Below are 20,608 nucleotides of genomic sequence, written 5' to 3'. Positions count from 1 at the left end.
GACTGTATGATGGCGATCATTATGAAAATATACCTCTGTATGTATACCTTTTATTAAAGGGGAAATTACATTGATTCAAGCAGAGGGTTCTCATGTAAACAAGGCATTTAGACAGAGTTGTATATGAGCAGGCCTTGTGTCAGGATTTTCATATAATTGCAGCATCTAAAGAGCATTTAGATATAATTTATGGTAATTATTACAAATAATTTCCTTACCTTTAAATCAGAGGTTCTCAACTTTTTTTTTTTTTTTAGAGCTTACCAAAATTCGCTTGGCAGACAAGCTCGTTCTTATGAACAAAAGAAAGCAGCGGTCTTCAAAATGAAAACAACCTGAACTCAAGCCTGGGAACCAATGTACAGGCATTGTAGTCACACACTGGATTCTTGACACAAAATTGAAATGGATGGCAAATCAATCACTGTCAGCATCTGGGGTGAGCATCTGCACCTATCATACCATCCAGTCGTGACATGAATAACTCATGGGCACGCCTATGAAGAAGGCAACATTCAATCACAACAGAAGCAGAGAACGGCGACTGATAAAACATGAATTCCCACACGTCCATATTTGCAAGCCGACTCGATCACTGTAAAAAGCCACATGCCAAAGTCAAAGTGAAGGCCACACTGGGCAATTACTCCAGTGTGAACTTGAGGGCTCAACATCTCATAACGTATTCCATATATTATTGTTCAACATGAGGGACGCAAGGTCTCCGCTTTTGAATATTCCATGCAGTCTGCACGAGATCCCCCTTCTTCGTGTCCCTTCCTGTAGTACTTTATAGACGGACTTGAATCCATTGTCATTTCAAATATCCGAGCTAATGATTAGACTTCTTGTTCTTTTTGAGTGAAAATCCACCGTGTGGAATCGCTTCAGTCTCAAAAATGTTACGAAGCCACATTCAGTTCAATGGATTTGTATATAGGAGCTGCAAAAGCAAAGATAAGATGCTAGACTAGTCCCAGAGTACTTTTTATCAAATGGCTGCTCCCATATAGCCGCATTTGCACAGCAGGCTTAATCCACTTTACACCGTCTCATTGGCATACTTATTTATGGCAACACATTAGCCCCTGCACACAGCTATCAGCTCCCACCCCTCGACTATAATCACAAATAGTCTGTCATTATCTCTGACAAAAATCTTGGCGACATCACAAACCCACTCCGAACATTTGAGCTCCACATGCTTTGATAAGTCCAATGAAACCCACCTTCAAATGGGGACGGGGCCTTCATGGCGGTTCAGAGGGACCTTGTGGAAAAGAGATGATGCATTTTGGCTGTTGTTGAAAGCTGCAGTGTGATGGACACAGCGCTACTGCCGCTATTTAAATGGTTCAAACGTCTGAGGAAGCATAACGGGCTTGATGAAAATATGACCTCAGTCGCTTGACATTAAAAGGAAAATCCGCCTTTTGTTGCCGAAGTATCAACTAATTTAAATGAGCAAGTTTATGAACTGACTACTCTCACAGAATTGACTCGATTACCTCCCATGTGACCCCACTTGCTGAGCTGCAAAGTGAAAGGTCAATTAAAGAAAATCCCCCTGGCTCTGAATTACAACACCTCATGCATGTGATCGTGTTTAAGGCATTTTTCTGATGCAGGTCCACAAAGTTTTCTTCTCTGCCTGCACACTTTCACTCTATGATGAATGACATCAAAGACACTTGTGAAATGCAATACGTAGCTCTGTTGAATCCTGATGAAGACCACCTGTTGCTGGGTGAGATCTTGCATCATTTTCACCTATAAATTGCTCTGCAGGCTTTGCTCCAGTCGCAAAAAGGTGTTTTTGACAACCAATCTTGATCATAACCTTTCTAACATGGAGTTTTACATTATCTTGTAGTTGAGGGTGCATTAATCACCAACATAAAGTCAAATTACCTACAGTGGAAGCTAGTTTATTCTGGTGTGCCAATGATTCTGTTTAGGCATACTAACATTGGCACATGTGCCTGAGGTTGTCTACTGCTGATATAGAAAGGTTTAAAGGAGGTTCGGGACTCATATGGGACTCAGCGAAGAGGCACATGATCGAGGAGGCGCATTGGATGAGCAACAAAACATGTAAGAAGTAGTTCTAACTAACCCCTGCTTCCCCCCACAGTCCCAATTCCACAAGGACCATTTGAGAACTGGAGCACATCGGTCGTCTGATTGGCCATTCTAATGGTGTATATTTCCGTTTTCTCTTGACCTTGACTCAGAATCACAGATCTGTCCATAGTGATTTATATTGAGGGTTTATCAGATGATCTGCACTGTTACTGTGTCTGGGCTCCTGTCTGGACCGGCCCGCTCTCCGCAGCCTCGTGTAGCATCTGTCAAAAAGAGGCTAGATGCGTATTTTTAGCAGCGCACCGAGCCACTTCTGGGAAAACTTCTGAAACACGTGGTGCTGCATCTGGTGGGGAAAAAAAGCACTGACCGCACTGACCTCAATCGACTTCAATGTAGAATCTAAAATGCCATCGGGTCTGATGGTTTTCAAGAAAAGGTGTGCATCATAAATTCTGAGAAAATCACTCCCACATTTTGATATTTAGTTGAATTCAATTCACATTTATTTAGCACTGAGAGAGAGAGAGAGAGAGAGAGAGAGAGAGAGAGAGAGAGAGAGAGAGAGAGAGAGAGAGAGAGAGAGAGAGCAGGTTATATCCGGTATAAATAAACTAAATTAATTAACAATCTAAAAAAAATCTGACAGGAGACTTCAAATGAACCTAAAACTAAAACTGCCTTTCGACTGCAATTATTTTTTTTAAATGGCCCCCAATAGAGTCAATCCCAATAGTCATCCCAATAGATGGATGACTTTACAAAGTTTGAAAATACCAAAGAACACATTAAAACCTGCATTTCTTCAATGAAAGTAACTGCTTTCCTTAATCAGACAAAGAAATCATTCATCCCTGGTTTTATTAATATTATGACCAATGAAGTCTGGACCACAGTCATGAAATGAACTGTTCTGGAAGGAGGTCAGTGATGCAGAATTAAAGAAAGATGCCGTATTGCAAAAAAAAAGGAGTTTTAGCATCACAGCTAAACTAGTCGAGTCACCTGTAGTAGCAATGCAACTTTGTTGCCTGTCCATACAAATGTCTGGGTGCTCGCCATTGTTTATAGTGTATTGTTCTCTGCGCGTGTGTGGTTTCATTAAAAAATACTAACAGCAGCACCCACTAGTGGTCTGGCAGGGTAACAACATTGTTTATAGTGTTTCTACTGTTTCGGTGTAAACTGACATTTTCAAAAGAGCAAACAGTGTAAACACAAAACTTTTCTGATACGAAGAAACTAACATTTTTCAGATTTGGCAGTGTTGCAGTTATGTCTTATTACATTATTGGCTACAGTTATTATATTATATGTATTTTTTAATGCTAATTCCATCATGTAAATGTAGATGTTGTTATGAAGATGGATCAAATATCTTATTGCACGATTGGCAAGTTATTACATTATGGACCTTATTAAATTTTAAAAGAAAGGCCATGATTATAACATTATTGGTTGTTACAGGCTGTACAAAAAAAGGTTTCTGAAAGACATGATTTGCATAATGGATTGCAAGTAATTGTAATGGACAGTGTAAAAGAGGAATCATGCTGTGGGAAAGATTAAAAAGTGAGTGAAAAACCTCTGAATAGCTTAAGATGTTCAAATGAACCTTCTGTTGATTCTGGGCACATTTTTTAAATTCAAATCGGACATCACTTCTACACTCATGTACGCCACTTGTGCAGTTCATTTACGGCGTGGATGCAAAGCAGTGTGAGCAGTTTCGATCAAAATGAGTTTGAACCATTTACCACTATATTTAGTTTTGTCCTTCAAGCATTTTCATTATTTATTTTTTTTTTTAACAGTGAAAGCCAGATGACGATTATGGAAATAATATCAGCTACACTCTGATGGTGACACTATAATAAAAGCTGTGCTCTGTGTTTTTCCCAGCCTGCTTAGATGTTAAAGGGCCAGCAGGTGCTATCATTTATTCATTCGGGGCCCCATTAGCGGACAAGTCAGTAGCTGTGAGATGGTCCGAGTTCATAAATACACACTCACAATAACACATGATTCAGAGTTGGTAATTGCGGATATGAGTGTGTGGACGTTTTGGCACCGGGAACACACAAACTGAGGAGCAGGCCTCTCGTACGTCTCCGCAGCTCTATCCGGGGTAACAGACACAGCGTGACGGCTCGCCAGGAAGCGAGTCCTCGCAGGCCGTGAAATAACTTTCAGGAATAAAGATCTGAAACAGAAAGCCTCTGAACAGATAATTGCAGCTTTTTCTTTGCTTGACATTTAGCTGGATCTTTAGCCTGAGGGTATCCGAGCGAGCGGGTGGGAATGGGAGTAGTAGTGTGCCACAGCTGAGAAATGCAGAAAGTGCAGATGATAATGATCTCTCTCTCTCTCTCTTTCTCTCTCTCCCTTTCTCTCTCTCTCTCTCTCTCTCTCTGTGAAAACGACTTTCTTTATGGGAGGCCTCTTCTTCACTTCCCAGCCAGAACAAGGCGCAAGCGGCAGGTACACGTCGATCCCATGGATCCATTTCGTAACATGGGACGTGAGAATAAGCAGCTGTGCTTGGAAGTAAAGTAGCATATTAAATATCGACTGTGATTTATTTATTTTTTTAACAGTGTTGGCATGTTCATTTTTTGAAAATCAAACCTTTTTAGAGAAAACTAATACGTTTTTACACCTTCAAAACAACAACGTGCTGTGACAGTCCAGAGTAATTAACTGGGTAAAAGAAGAAATTGCTGTGGTTCATTGTGTTTTTAAAAAAAATTACACTTTTAAAAACATTGTTATCAATAGCTTTAGTAGTAGAAAATTTACTGCGATTTCTTTTATACAAGAAATGTTCACAGTATTTGATTTTAACATTGGTGGACCCTTAATTGATTTTCATTTTGATTGATTTGTTGTTGTTTTTTTACAGTGGCCCAAATTATAAATATCTCAATGAGAATTGTGTTTTTAAGATTTACTTAATGCAGTAAAAACTTTGGAAACTCTAAATTACAATGAATTTCACAGCTTTTTTTTTTTTCTTACAGTATACTGTTAGAAAAACATAATTGCAATAGAAAACCTTTTCCTGTGATATTTTTGATAGCAGTGTGAAGATTATTGTAAGTTATATTACAATTTTCAGATTTTCTCTACATTATCAAAATCCTGTGATTTCTTTATAGCAGTGTAAATATTACTGTAAATTCTACTATAGTGTGTTGAATACAGTGTTTGTAGACCAACTTTACAGTAATATCACGTAAAACAGATATTGTTAGCAGCAATTGACTGCAGAAACACATTAAATGTGCTTTTTAGATAAAGTTCTAGCATGACATAACATAACAAAACAAAACAAATATAGACAAAATGCAACTTTATCTGATCTACTTCAACTGGTTCTGGCTTCATAAAACATGAATGTGAAGGTTTTGAGGTAAAGAAATAAATTGTAAAAAAGAAAGAAACAAACTGGCAGCTCCAGGGTCCAAAGCTGTGATTTTAACCAATATAAAACTTGAAAGAATAAAAGCCCAGAGAGAAAATAATAAGGCACCAGACTGTTATGAAAGGAGGGCATTTCAGCTGTATGTTTAGTAAGAAACAAATAAGTGAGTGAGAGATGAGAGCAAGCCGCCTCAGACCAAAGCAAAAGGAAGCAGCTCCTCCCTCTTCACGGATCATCGCAGGACAAAACATTTAGCCAATTAGGCGGAAAATAGAATCCAGGTATGGTTTCCAGCCCTCATCCAGGGAAGCGCACTTCAAAATGTCTCACTGAGTGTATTTATCAAGCTACTAAAAAGTATTTATTCAGTGTCCCCATCAACATATCTCAATATAGGAAACAGTCACTTAAACAAGGAACACGCAGGTCAGACATATGGACGAGTTTGAAAACTCCAACGATTCCACAAAGAAAAAACAAAGGAGCTTTTTGGTTTTTACTACTTCTACTTGTTGGAAGCTAATGTTGGTTTGATAGAAATCAGTAACACATAAATATTGGAATTTATCCACTTGTTGGACTATTTGAGTTATTGGGGCATGAGTCTGGTATTACTTCATGAATACATAAAAGTTGTAAAAATACCAGATTTCTATTCTGCTTTTCACGTAGGATTAACTTTATTGAATTTAGTTCTATTATCCCTTCTTCAGCAGTGATTACATGGCACCCAGCAAGTAAGTGCCACCAACTGTCGGAGATGGAAACGAGCATTCAATCCCATTTTGTTTTGTCAATCCTCTGAAAAATTCAGTTTCAATTTGGAAACGTGGCTAATCAGAGCAGAGGGCTCCTCGAATCTCTCCAAACACAAAAGGGCCAGCATGATAAACAAAGACGGGAATCACACAATGAGGCAGACTCGCTTGAAGAGTCCGGAGGATGGAGACAAAAAGCCGGCAGAGGGACAATGCAGACGCTGGAGAAGGACTGATTATTACCTCGAATGCAGCTAAGGTGTTTATTTTTGAGGGCTGCTGCTGCTGCTGCCGCCGACATCCTACAAAATTAGACACTGTGAGAAGAGGGATCAGTGGATGCAGATTAGGGAGACAGAAGGAGGAGGAGGAGGAAGAGGATGAGGAAGAGGCAACTCAAGAGGAACCGGCGCACGAAAAATATGCCAGAAAACAGGCGACAGGACGAACAAAGAAGGAGTGAAGTGGAGGGAGGCGCGTGGATGACAAAGAAACCAAGTATTGTTTTTAAGGACTTTTAAATCATACTGAGAGTATTTAAAGGGAAATTAAGGCCCCATTTGCACGACAACGTTTTCAAATGAAAACGGAAAACTTCCGTTGCGTTTTGGGGGTTCGTTTCTTCTTGGAGCCTCTGGAAACACCGAAGGTGGAAAACACTCCGACGTTGTCTCCATGGAAACGGGGACCACAGCCTAAGTAAATAGTTCTCCTACTCATATGCAAGCAGATGGACGACGACGACTCCCCCCAGTCTATATTGTCCTGGGACCTGGTGGTTTTATATTTGAGAGGCGATCCAACTTGTTTGTGTTTCCATACGAATGTCTGTGTATTCAACATTGTTAATGTTTTCAGCTTATCGTTCTCTGCACGCATGGGTGTGGTAATTCGTAGTTCGTGACAAGAACAAACAACAGCTCCAACTAGAGAGAATGAACCATTTGGGAAGAAACGAAGAACAATTCCATGTCATTTTTTTCACACCATAAAACCACTTTGCAGGTGGATATACCAAGAATATTGAATCCGCAAATTTTGGAATCAGCAGATACTTTAGATTGGGAGCCAAAGCTTCTATTCAAAACATCCAGAGTTTCATGTGTATCAGACTTCCTACAGTCTACAACCACCCAGTCCTAAAAATAATCAAGCGCAAGAGGAGATACGTGGAGCAGATTCTACCCAATCCACACCAGCAAATCACACCCTGGATATTTATATATTAGCGAACAAAAAAACCTTTATATGTCCTATACTATCTTTTCGATGGAGGTGGCTGGAGGTTTATGAGCAAGAGGTGAGCTCTTAAAACTGCGAAGGGAAAAAAAAAAAAAAAAAAAAAGGCCTTCTCACAAATCTACCCCTCCAATTATCTCGCCCTTGACTTCTTCTCCTGTGAGAGGATCTCGGAGCAGGTAACTCAGAGAATGAGAGGTAAATTGGTGAGGTTGGGATTTCAGAAACACAAATTCACATTATACGATATTAAAAGTCGTTTCCTGCATATTTCAAAAATATGTCTGGAGTTGTGGATTTGCATTACATCCATACTCCCTTTTGTGTTGCTTGCAATAGTTTGTAAAATGTGATAAAAAAAAGAACCGAACTGCTTTCTCAAGCTGCCTTGTTCTCATTAAAATGTTATAACCGATGTTCAAATAGAGTGTGCAGAAAGATTTTCTCTGCACATTTTACCAATTCAAAACACCTCTTCACTGTGAGAGAGACCTATCACTGAACTATTGTGAAAATACCACATCACTCTTCAAATCAAACAAGCAACGTATTTATTCTGCGACTAATCCCGGAGTGCAATCTGAGGCTTTTGAAACAAGAGTTTTGTTGAAATTGACTTCTGCTGAATAGAAAAGTGCTGGCCAGAAACATCAGCGACATAATCAGAATACTGATGTGTGGTTTGAAAACTGCAGAGACACAAAAAAAACATCTGACTGAACGTATAATTTGCTGAAATTCATGGTTGTAATGGCATCGGCACACAAAACAGTAATAAAGACAGCATCAGAGTCCAAATATAATAAAAAAATCTCTGTGGCCTGAATGACAAAATAAGTGCATCCAACTGTCCAATACAAACCATAGATACTATATTTAGAACGTAGACCATAAGGGATGGGTGATGGCGGCAGCAAAGACGACGGTGGTTCTACATGATGATGGACTTCAAACAGCAATGTTGACAGGTGCCACACCCCTAGAGCACTTTGTGGTTCAGCGCCTTGGGGAGGGCAGAAGTACAGGATAACTGCAGCCCGCGGAGCAAATTCAATTGAATTTAAGAAGGTTCAAGCAATGATTAACAAAAAAACAGATATATTGCAGACTCATATGTCATCAGGATTCATCATGGTGTTGAACAGAACCACAGTGGCCGTGACACATAAAAATGTGTTCATGCATGAGTAGTGTGGGGAAGTGGACTCTCCACCAGACTTCAGATAAAGGCTTATTTTAAGGTAAGACCAACAAAAAAAAAAAAAAAAAATCAAAAAATGTTTTTAACTTATGCAGCAATAACAAAATTATGGATGACAAAGTAAAAAGATTTCTAACGGTCCCTCCCTTCTCCTCCTTCAACCAGACCTTCAATATATATAATTTGTGATCATGACAGCTCCAAAACTGCACGAGCCAGGATTTATAAAGGCCAAATAGTTGGTCACTGAAATGCAATTGTTGTTGGACCTTTCGAAATGGTTGAATAATTTGGCACTTATAGAAAAAAACTGCTCTTCTAAAAGTCAAACTTGTTTTGGAGGTAGCAAATGCAACAGCATTTGGATTTTTGAGATGTAACCACAGAAAAGGCAGACACACACACACACGCAGAAGGGACTGTATGAAAAAAGTCTGAAAACACTCGGCCACAAAACATCAGGAGGTTAACTGCTGGTTGAGCACGCTGGAAAAATATCAAATCCCTTCCCTTTTAGTCCCAAAGTGAAATAAAGCTTCTTTTTTTTTTTAGTTTCTAGTGCCACTTCCTTTCTTGCTCTTGCAGAAGACCCACCGACACGGCGAGTTTTTTAATGGCTTGAGGAATCAGCACAAGTTGCTTAAGAGCGGCGGGTGGTAACCAGACATGAGCGCTCGACGCCTTCTATGGAAAACACCTTGGAAAGACTATCTGATGCCGCAGCTTGAGGAAAAACAGGACGAGTCGCAGCTCTTATCTGCATCTTTCATCACAATTGCTTCCCTCACTCGGCTCTCTTCATCTCCTGACGGCTCCAACTCCTCCTCTCTGTTCGCCCATTTTTCCAACACTTGACTGAAGACTCGGTCACAGTGGGAGACTCTTTCCGTCTCCCCTCGTTCGTCTGAATGAGTGAGTCTTTGGCGGTGTCCTGAGAGGTGGCTTCGAGCGCGGTACGGAAGTGGGGAAATGATGAAGGGCAAGGGTGGGAGGTGGAGGATGTTGAGCGCAGCAGGGCTGAACGGGAGAGGAAGAAAAGAGGGAGAGTAAAGTGGAGCTATGATGAAAATGAAGACTGCGAGGGAGAGGCAGGCAATCAATCAAACAAACAAAAAAAGGGGGTAAATATGAATCAAGAGCATCGTGGCAGTTAAAAGGAGGAGAGGCAGACGGGCAAATTGTGTTCCAGCCCCAGGATGTGATCAGATGTCTGGAGGCTTAAGCAGGGATTCTCGCACTCCCTCCTGACTTACTTCAAGGTAGAACAACGTCACCATCCAAATCCTGGTTCCACCATTCCCACATACTCATTCTCGCGGGGAGCGAAAGCAAAGACTAGTTCCCATTCCGCCCGCCCCGCCGCCAAATCTCTTCTCTCCTCCGATTTCTGCCTTTGAGGTTTTTACGGGGGAGCGGCTCACTGGCGAGGTGCCACAACATCAGCTCTGGTGGCTGGGCCTCTTTCAAGAGAACGAGCAGGTGAGAGTTGCTTCACCGTGTAGAAAAAGGGTTAAAATTCCAGACAGATGCAGTGCAAGTAAAAGAGATAAAAAATAAAATAAAAATGTGTTTGATGAAACTGACTGCAGCTTGTAGAACAAGAGGATAGAGGCTTGTGGCATGACGCAGCAAAATGAAAACTCCAAAGTTTGAAGTTGTCTCTGGATTGGGAGCTTCATTAAAATACACCTGCAAGGAGGCATCACTGATTCTATTTATTCTAGAACATCCTCTAAACACACAAGTATTGGTTTGTCTATTATTGGAAAAAGACTTAGCCGGTATTCATCCGATTATTTGTGTCCTTCCAAGTAAGCATTTTTAGTAGGAGATAATGTTAATTGTTTTTGGCTCACCAGTATCATCTGGTATGTGGGAAAATATGCTCAGTGAGATTTATTATTAAACATGAATATTTGATGAATTGATCTGAGAATCAAAATATGTTTCCAACTAATTTTATTATTATTAAATTTAAAGGGGGGAAGTTAAACCAGGTTTTAAAATATACTGTGAAATACATCAAGATTAGTGGTGAGGTGGTTATGTAAGGCTAGTAATGACTACAACGTAACAGATGTTCTATAAAAACAGAGCGAGAATGTGAACAAAAAATGAGGTCATCATGTCAGACATCTGACATCTCCATAGGTCTTGTTGTAGAACCATTATGTACCACAAGGTGGTGTAATGAGTCATTGTAGCGTGGACTCTGGTTTAACAGTGGATGATGCTCTTGATGGCTCCCAACTTTAAACAAAGTGAGAGCCAGAAAGAGGAGAGGCTTTACATTGTAGTGATACACATTACCACCAATATTGCAAGCTAAACTGAGCTTTATTATCTAAAATAACACCCAGGGCCTCAGTTACAACAATGGAACAAAGAACTTTTTCACAGAACCCCATTTAGCAATTCAACCAGGTATCTTGACATATCCTTCCTTTTGCTATAAGAGCAGATGCATATTATCCAACAGAGAACTTTTTGTGTCTCTCTGTCCCGTAAAACGTCCTCATTATATTATAAAAGGAAGTTGTATTTTGTTAGAAAAATAAACATTTGAAGAGATTAGATGGAGACAATGTATAAAGAAGCCTCAAATCGGCATGTGTGAATAAAAGGACGATGGTTGAAGCACATATTGCTTCACAAAGGGGCGACATCATGCTTAATAAAAGACGCAATGCATTCATATCATATTCATACCTTTTCATCCTGTGCATCAATGCAGAGACCTAAAACCAAACCTCTCACACATAAATGTCTGAAAGGACGAATGAGGAGAAAATACCCTAATTCTTAACTTTGACATTTTTGAGAGAGCTGTTTTTTTTGGTTTTTCTGTTTTTGCTGAAAAGCTGATAAGACACTAAAATGAGAGGTGTTGCAAATTAAGCAACTTGTTTTATGAAGGAAATTAGTAAATCTTCAACACAGAGGAAGTGCTATGTTGGTACAAAATATCTTAACATCTTTAAAAACATGCCACTTATATGTGGTGCAGTTTGAATTGATGTCCCCTAAGAGATAATGATCACAGATTCATTTTCTCCATCAGTAAATCACATCACATCCTGTTGAAGTGAACCTCACCCTCTTCATTGTGACTGGTTCTGGATAGGAGCACTGACTTAGCAGCCTGAAATGGAAATGTAATGTAAATCACGCCTATGTTGAAGTTGATGAGGTGCCAAGGCGGCGCAGTGAGGCAGCAAAACGCAGCCTCTGTGCTTTCCCGAGGGTGTTTAATCTATGACTGATGGATGTAAGACCAAGACAACCATTGTAATTATCATCATCATCTTCGTAAAACATTCATCATTACCATCGTCAAAATAACAGTTATCTTTTCTGTCACCAACCAGCCATTACCACAGTCATAATCACCCGTGTGTGCGTCCACACACACACACACACACACACACACACACACACTGCTACCGCATCACAATCGACATCACCCACATTTAAAAATGGAGCGTCATTAATACATATGGATGTACGATCTCATCTGCATAGTGGAGGCAGCTCGGCACCGTACAGCTTAAGGTCTCAGGTTAATCAAAGCGTCTCACACTGAGCCCGTCTGGACGTAAAACGTCCTGCCTCGGCAGTCACAAGTCTCCTAAGGTAACCTAGCTGTACGGATGGCTAACAGAAATTAAAGGTGCTAACATATTTCCCATGTTCCCTTTCTCCGAGGCATGACAGCCCCGTGGCAGGCAGCGGGGCACACATCTGAGAGTGTCAACAAGGACGCCTCAATTATTTATCGAGTGGGTGATTTATGTGGTTTCATATGGTGCATATTAAAGGCTTTGGGAGTCATGGGGACAGCCAAAGATGGTTTACGTAACAACTATTAATTGGAAGGCTCCATCACTCTTTGTTTCAGAGCACAAACAGCTCCGGTTAAAGGTAATGTACTATGCATGAGGACAAGCATACACAGAATAGATAATACAAATGTTCTTTTGAAAAATGCAGTGGACACGTGTGCACATGTTTTCTACCTACAGCAAATTGAAAGCATTTCTATGGAAATCACATAAAAAAAAGTGTGGAGGACAAACGGAGGAAACAAATTAAAGAAAGAAGTTAAAGAAGTTGCAGCACACATCATCCATTCTCATTAGTATTGATAATATAGTTTTTAAGGAGGCTTGTTTTGAAAGTATGGTTTCTGCTTTTTGCTGATCAAAGAAAACTTCTCATTTGGAATATATGCACATATATCTATTTATTGTATATGTAAAACAGCCCATGAGTTGTTTATTCTAAGCACTGGCATACTCACCTTCATATAAAGTAAATATACTCATTTCCGACATTTGTTATTGTGTTGTTTTGGACTTCATGAGCAGATCTGAGCAAAAAATAGGGCTTTTTATACTGTGAACAATGCTCATTTTCTCCATGTTTATCTTTGTCGCATCTGGAAAGTGATTCAAGGTTAAGTTGGTGATTCATTATTGTTGTCAAACTGCTGCGGAGGAGGGAGGGGTCCCGCTCGTTTCTGTCCTGAACTCATCATCAGGGGGGCAACAGCAACCCCCCCCAACCCGATTGAGAGGACAAAACAATCAGGAACATCGGCAGCAAGAGTGGAGAAGAGATAAAAACAAGGAGGGAGTAAATGAGAGGAGGAACAGGAAAGAAAAGGTTGTTTGATAAAATCGTAAAAAAAAAGAAAGAAAAAGGCAAGAGATGGATAAAGCAAAGGAGAGTAAAACAGAAGGAGGAGAAATGAATGATGTCGAGGATCGACCACAGATAAGGAAAACAGTTTTATTACAGATTCATGAAATACCTGAAGAAGAAAGAGCAACAGGTCAAACATTTTTCCCCTTCACATTGCCCTGAACTTACATTCTCCAGACATACTTATTTCTACACTACGTTTTGATGTATTTCTCGACTAAGTTTGGTCTGATAGGTGAGCAGTTACAGTAAATTGATAGAACATCGGGTGGTTCAATCCCGACGCACACACAACCTCCACTACACTGGGAGCTGGCTAGAACATTATATTATCTGGAGCTGAAAGCTGCTGCTTGTTAGCCTGCAGGATTGCATGGAGGTCATGACGTTACTTTCCCACGCCTGGAGCAGCTCCAGAACGATCACTATCTCAAACGTCACCTTTAGAAATCATGTTTGGTTTTGTTGAACGCCATCTGACGTCCCGTATTTCCACAATAAATGGGTACTACCAGATGGGGCGCACCCTGCTTCGAGAGGACGCAGAAGTTGAGTGACATCATGTGAAAAGGGTCTAATATAAGAAAGGCATGTAGAACATATAATCCAGGCCTCTTTGAACCAACTAAGCATAATCTAAAGTTACAACCTACACAAGTATTGAAGCAGACAATGTCCAGTCTCTGTCTTCTGATGTCTACTTTGTGCAGGAATCACTTCATCACTGTCCTCAAACAACCTCCACAGTCAGCGGATCTCAACCCAACAGCTTGACACACCAGGAGAGTCACAACCCGAAGTTGTGGCCAAATAAAATCTATCACGTCGACATGAACCTAAATGTCATAGGAACGTTTCCAGCAGTTTGGCTGAATTTGCTCCAACAAAAATCTAATTAAAAGCAAAATGGGATCCAAATCAGTACAAGGGGAGTTTGGTTATGTAAGAGTCTCAGGAAAGGTTAAGTGAGCTCTATATGTGCCATTTGTTTCCCACTTTTGGTGTACACGACGGTGTGATAAGCGGCCTCTTCGTTTTTTTGGCATTTTAATTAAAAAAGCATTAGTTCAGGAGCTGCGTTTATCAGGAGTTCACACAGCAAGGCAACTTGTGAAATTGTCCAATTATTCCCCAAAAGCCTAATCAGAAGGTATGATTACAGATAAGTTGACAAGTCATCCTAATTATACAGCTCTCACTTTGTTAGCAAACAAAACTTTATCACAGTTCAACAGTGTTAGCGGCAATACAAAGAGTGAATCCCTCCGACTGCTCCGCACCGCAGGTATGACACCTAATAATCAACGACCTGAAAGCTCCCATCAGACAGCGGCACAGCGGTGAATCTCCCAGCAGGAGCGCTCAGAGAGTCAGAGTAGAGAAACAGCATGATGCACGGTTCAAGGTTCTTATGTTTGGTGGAATATGAAGGAAAACTGAGCCACGGTGGCTTTTCCAAAACTAAAAGCCGTCCGGCTTCATTTCGTCACAGCGCCACCAGGGAGACGTGACCAAACTCCTCATCAGAGGGATAATCAGCCATCAAAAGACACACGCATTATAAAGCATCACAATTGCACGATAAAGACGTAAAAGGTATGGCTGTCGGCCGGAGCTGTAGACAAGTCCACCTTTATTGAGTCCAAGACAAGTCCAAGCCGGGGCTTGTCGAGTCCAAGTCAAGTCTGGGTTCACGAGGTCCGAGTCCCAAGTCCAAGTCCAGTAAACCTTATGGCCTTATATGCTATGTAAGGACTTTGTTTGTTTTTTTTGTTTTTTTATCAAGATCCAAGCAGTGTTTACTGAAAACTTAATGTTGAAAACAAAAATCTTGCAATGTTTGCAGGAAAGTTAGAATAAAGTCTTCCCCAGCCCTCAACTAACTTTGGAGAAATTCAGTTCGGAAATTTGGGCAATCATGTTAAACAAATCAGCAAAGAGACACAGGTGAAAACAGAACCTTCTTGACGGAGGTAATCGCCTTATATTTCTCAAATAGAAATACATTTTTCTGAAAACAAATTTTTATTTTAACAAAGTAAGCCGAACAAAAGAGTCTGTCTAAATGAACACTCAACTTTTACACTAGACAGCACATGAGGTTGACAAAATGAAGGCTTCTCAGTGCAGCCCATGTTGTTGTGACAGCATTTTTACTTTAGGTTCCAATGTCAGGGGGAAACCATCTCTGGATTACTTTACACTTTCTTTACGATGACTCCAGGAGAACATACACTGGAAATAATTCTCACATATCATTAAAATGGACTTAACAATATAGGACAGATTTGAATAACTGCATGATCGATGTGCATCATCTGATTCCTGAACTATTTAAAAACAAAGTTTTCTCTGTTCAACAATGTGTAACAATAAAATAGCAGAAATCTTAAAAAAAAAAAAAAAAAAAAAAAAAACTGCTGACATTGTTAAAATAGCAAAAACTATTTTTAAAAAGTTCAAAAGGGAAAAATAAGCTGAATGGTGATGAAGCGAAGGATGAATGCATAAAAGAATACGAGAGAAAATAAGGAGGCAAAATCACTGAAACTGCTAAAGCAAAAAGCCTTTGTATGTAGAGCAAAACTGTACATTCAACTTCACGAGTTCTCTTAGTCTCATTATAAAGGCTGAATATGTTTTTGCTACAAGAGACAAATTTGGTCAAAAAAGACAAAACGGCTTATTTGCTGATAAACACTGCAGACCGCTGCTTTAGAGTGATGTGGAAAGTTTATCCATCTCAATGTCCAGGTGTTTTGTTTTTTGTTTTTGTTTTTATCTTTGGCCACTTCTTTCTATTTTCTTTCTTTTTCTCCTGTTCAGTCATTGATGCTTTTTTCCCCCTTTCCTTTGACGGAATATGCTCATAGAATGTAAGATAACAAAAATGTAACCTTGAATTGCAATCGAGCTGCCGAGAGGTTACTGAAAACATTTGGTATTTTGTGAAATCTATGTGAAGGCAAGCTTGTCCTTTAGTACAAATGTGTACTTTTAAGGGCCATGAAGCACATTATTGCTCTCAACTCAGAGCAAGAAGATCAGCCGTTCCAGTTTGGGCCTTGGTGGCCTTTGTGTGGGGTTGTCAGTATATAAACATTCCTTTGATATTGGGGACTCTAAACTGTGAATAACTGTGTGTTTGCTCTGTGATAGTGAGGATCCTGTACTGGGGATACCCTGCCGATTGTCTAGCGTCAGCTGGGATAAGTCTATCCAGCAGATGGAGAAATGGATGTTCTTTGAACTGAATGAGTTTAAGAATTCCCATCATGGTACCACTGATGAAACCACTAAAGGCCAAAGATGTCATTTCACATGACTCCTTGACCCAAAAGCTCTCATTCCTCCAGTGTCTCGGTCTTCTCCGGTGGCCTTGTTGCGCACCACAGATCACAATAGCAGGCGGGCAGGCAGTCAACAATTAATTTATCTGTAAAATAGGCCCTCCTCAGCCTTTGTCTGACGCTCTTCAAGAAGGAGTGGAAAACAAAGATAATCCTGTTTTCTCCAAAGGACTCCTTGTTCAACGACGGTGTGCAGACAATGATTCCCTCATTCCTTTCCTAATAGCCTTCATTGTTGGCGTTGTGTGAGAAGGACACCCCGTGTTGCAGTGGCTGGTATAATTCTCTCATTATGCGTTCAGAAAAAACGATGCACAGGATGAGACAGAGTGATGGATGGATGAAGGCCCAAAGGAAGAACACTCCACAAAGACCAGAACCCAAACTGATAATGGAGCGAATCTATCAGTGCTGCTTCTTTTCGTGACTTTATATCTCTCTTTAACCATCTACACACCTTAGATGGAAGTCATTTCAGAAAGCTCAGATATAAAAGTGGATCTGTAGACATGCAAAGAAAGAAAATGGGGTAAAAGCAGTTCCAAAGTCGAGATAATTCAATGCAATCTGAGATAGAGGGGGGAGACTGATGTGGAGGCTGAAAAGGAGGACAGACGGAGGGAGGGATGAGGAGAAAAAGGCAGAGCCGAAAAAGCAGGCTGTGAGGGACACATAATGTGAGAGGTGGTGGTTAAATCAGCCTTTCCTCCTCTCTGGATGCGTCTCACAGCAGCTCGGAGCTGTTAGCGCGCTTATTTTCAACCACAAGGTTGCTGTGACCTAACTTAGGCTCCAGCTTCGAAAATCCCATTCACTCTCAGAGCGTCCCGAAACCCTCTCAAGCCTTGGCTATGGCCCGTTGCTCTCATCACTGGTCCCATTTTACAAGGATATTTGTGTGTATGTGTGCAAATGGGACAAAAAGAAAAAGAAAAGAAAAAAAGGAAATCCACGCACTCACCCGAGGGTCTTTTAAAGAGACCCCTGCCCTCTTCCCATGATGCTTTCAGGACTTTAAGAATGTTGGCTCAGTGTTCAATCATCACAGCAACCTCACCTGAACAACAATGACTCGGATAACCTTGGCCATCCATTAGCCTGTCTAAGAACAAAGGCTGCTTCCACAGGGATCCATTAGACGAATATAGTTCTGGGAACGGATGTATCCAATACACCAGATGGGCTGTGCTTTATACCAGCTCCAGGGCTGGACAGTAGTCTCTCAGAGGCCGTTTTTGAGAAGCAGAAATTAGGCTAAATCAGCACAACACATGGAAAATGTTGTGCTTTGATGCTGGAGTCTATCCACAAATCCGCACCTGCAGGTGGACACTGATTATTGCTCAAAGGCTGGAGTGTATATCTGCACACGTCAGTGTGCTTCACGTACTTTTAACTATCATCAATTTAGAAAGTATGGGATTTCCTGCACTGCTGAAAAAGGCATAGATTTTTATTGATTTTATTTTTCCCGCATTGTTTGTTGCTCAAACTGGAAGCCAGCTGGCAACTTCTAGTGTTTATTGCAACATCAATTTGCAATGAACAGTTTATTTTTTCTGTCTACAAAGCACCATCCTGCAAGTCAAAATGTAAAATTTGCCAAACAGCAGGGAACAAGGTGCTCCAACAGCACTGTAGCCCCATTTTAACACGAACTGCTTTCCAATGAGCATTTCAGCACCACCAGTTCCAGGAAAATGAAAATTCTAAATTATTTCTATCAGGGGCTGAGAGACATTCATAACTCCTTGTCCATCCGGATGAATAAAGCATACCAACCAAAACAATCTGTTTGTAATGAGAAAAATTTGATTTTATTTCTCAAACATAGAAATTGTGTCACACGGCTCCGAGCTCCAGTCCTGAGTAGTGAATTTACATCCATTATGTATAAGTGGAGTCGAGCTGAGCCTGGTAGCCAGCCAGTACTGACTATCAGTCAGAGCTAAGGAGGTGTCACCTGTCTTTCCCTGTCCCATATGGTTTCCCCTGAATAACACTGCAGCTGTACCTCCTGGCTAAAGAGCAGATAATAGCAATGTGTGTGTGTCGGGGTGTGTTCGTCCTGTGTCCCTGTGGTGTGTCCACTATGGCCGTACTTACATGTTTTTCAAGCGATATGTTTGTCTAACCTCCAGGAGGATCCATGTCTATAAATAGCCGAGCCTGTGTGTATGTATGTGTGTGTGTGTGTGTGTGTGTGTGTGTGTGTGTGTGTGTGTGTGTGTGTGTGTGTGTGTGTGTGCTCATATCTATGTGACATCATATCTGTGTCTATGCCATCAAAAATATGTGTGTGTATCCATGTGTGACAGTGCAACATCTTCCTGTGTGTGAGCCTCTGTCCGTCTCATGAAGTTGAACCAGGGGACTGTGTGTGTGTGTGTGTGTGTGTGTGTGTGTGTGTGTGTGTGTGTGTGTGTGTGTGTGTGTGTGTGTGTGTGTGTGTGTGTGTGTGTGTGTGTGTGTGTGTGTGTGTGTGTGTGTGTGTGTGTAACCCAGAGACGGCTGTGAGGACAGAGCCGAGGTGTAACACCTTGTTAAAGTGACAGACACAGTAAAACAGTCACCGGGGGAATGAGCTGCCGTTGTCTACTTTGCTCGATACCTTGACAGGTACAAGAAGAAGCAGCAGTTCAGTTTGTTAAGCCGCTCTCCAGTGAAGTTCCCAACCCACCTCACTTAGATAAGTGCCTGGCACAGAGCTTGGAAAACTCTGTGTTGTTGTGCTATTATGAGTGGAGCGAATGCCCCTGGTTTTGATAAGACTTGATTACATAGTAGGAAGTGGCACAGATTGTCGTGGGAACTGAAGTCACTATTTTGGGACATATTTGGGTCTTGAAAAAGTCTGGCAAGGCACCAATCGATGACAAGAGACCACAGCTATGCTGCTGGAGTGACACAAAAAAACAAGGTTTGTTTTGGTTTGGAGAGATTGTAAAGAAAATAGGGGCAACATGCATTCAAGTAGCTCTATAAGGTTCCGGATGCTCTTTTAGGGTTTATAGTTTGGAAAAAAAAGTTAACAAAATTTGCTACAACTGCAAAAACCCTCCTACCAATCTTTAACTAGGAGTTTTCAAACTGTACATTGGATAGTTTACATGTGGTGGGAATAACAGAATGATGATGATGCTCTCTGTTGAAGACAAAACAAAAGCATAACTGGAAAAATCAAGAGGTAAAGCAAAGAATTTGTTTACATTAAGTGGCATCTTTGCTGGCACTACTAACCCTAACCCTTTTTTATTATATACACAGTAAGAAACACAAAATGCCTACATGGCTATCTATGAATTATGTTTACTTGAGCACTTTAGCACGGCTGCATTCATGGTTTGTACAAAATACAGAGAATATGTAAAGAAAGAAAATGCACAGCTACATGCCAGGATGTCTCAAAGATGATATTTTCGGTATTTAAGTGCTATAACAAGAGAAGGAGTGCAAGTGAATGTAAAAACACAGAGAATAAATAAAGAAATCACCATCAGTATATGCTGCAAGAATGTATGAGAACAATGTGCAGTGAAAATAAATTGCGCATTTGACGCAGGTGAGCTTAAAACAACTGGACATGATTAAAGAGTGTGGCTCTAATTATGTGGAAAAGCAATCTCTACGGGTCTCTGCACATTTCTTTTCTTTCGGCACATTTCTTAGCAATGTTGGACAGCTGCTTCGATGATTTACTCAAAATCACACATTTTGTATTTAGAGGATAAAACCCTATGTGACCAAATGCAGATATTAGAGTATACACTTCTGTCAGGACTTAACCGCAAACAAACACTGCTGGAGCTATGTGCTTTGTTTGTCCATTTAGGCAGAGTGTAAACCA

The 20,608-nt window shown here is 40.6% G+C and overlaps 1 protein-coding gene across 1 annotated transcript in view; it reads right to left on the bottom strand.

The window, feature by feature from the left end:
• Positions 1–20,608, bottom strand: part of snx29 (sorting nexin 29) — a 148,696-nt gene that overhangs the window by 34,023 nt on the left and 94,065 nt on the right. The window lies entirely within an intron of this gene.

This window comes from Lipophrys pholis (assembly GCF_963383615.2).
Source record: "Lipophrys pholis genome assembly, chromosome: 1".
Classification (NCBI taxonomy): domain Eukaryota; kingdom Metazoa; phylum Chordata; class Actinopteri; order Blenniiformes; family Blenniidae; genus Lipophrys; species Lipophrys pholis.
Note: the sequence above shows the minus strand (reverse complement) of the source record. Positions and strands in the feature narration are given on the sequence as shown.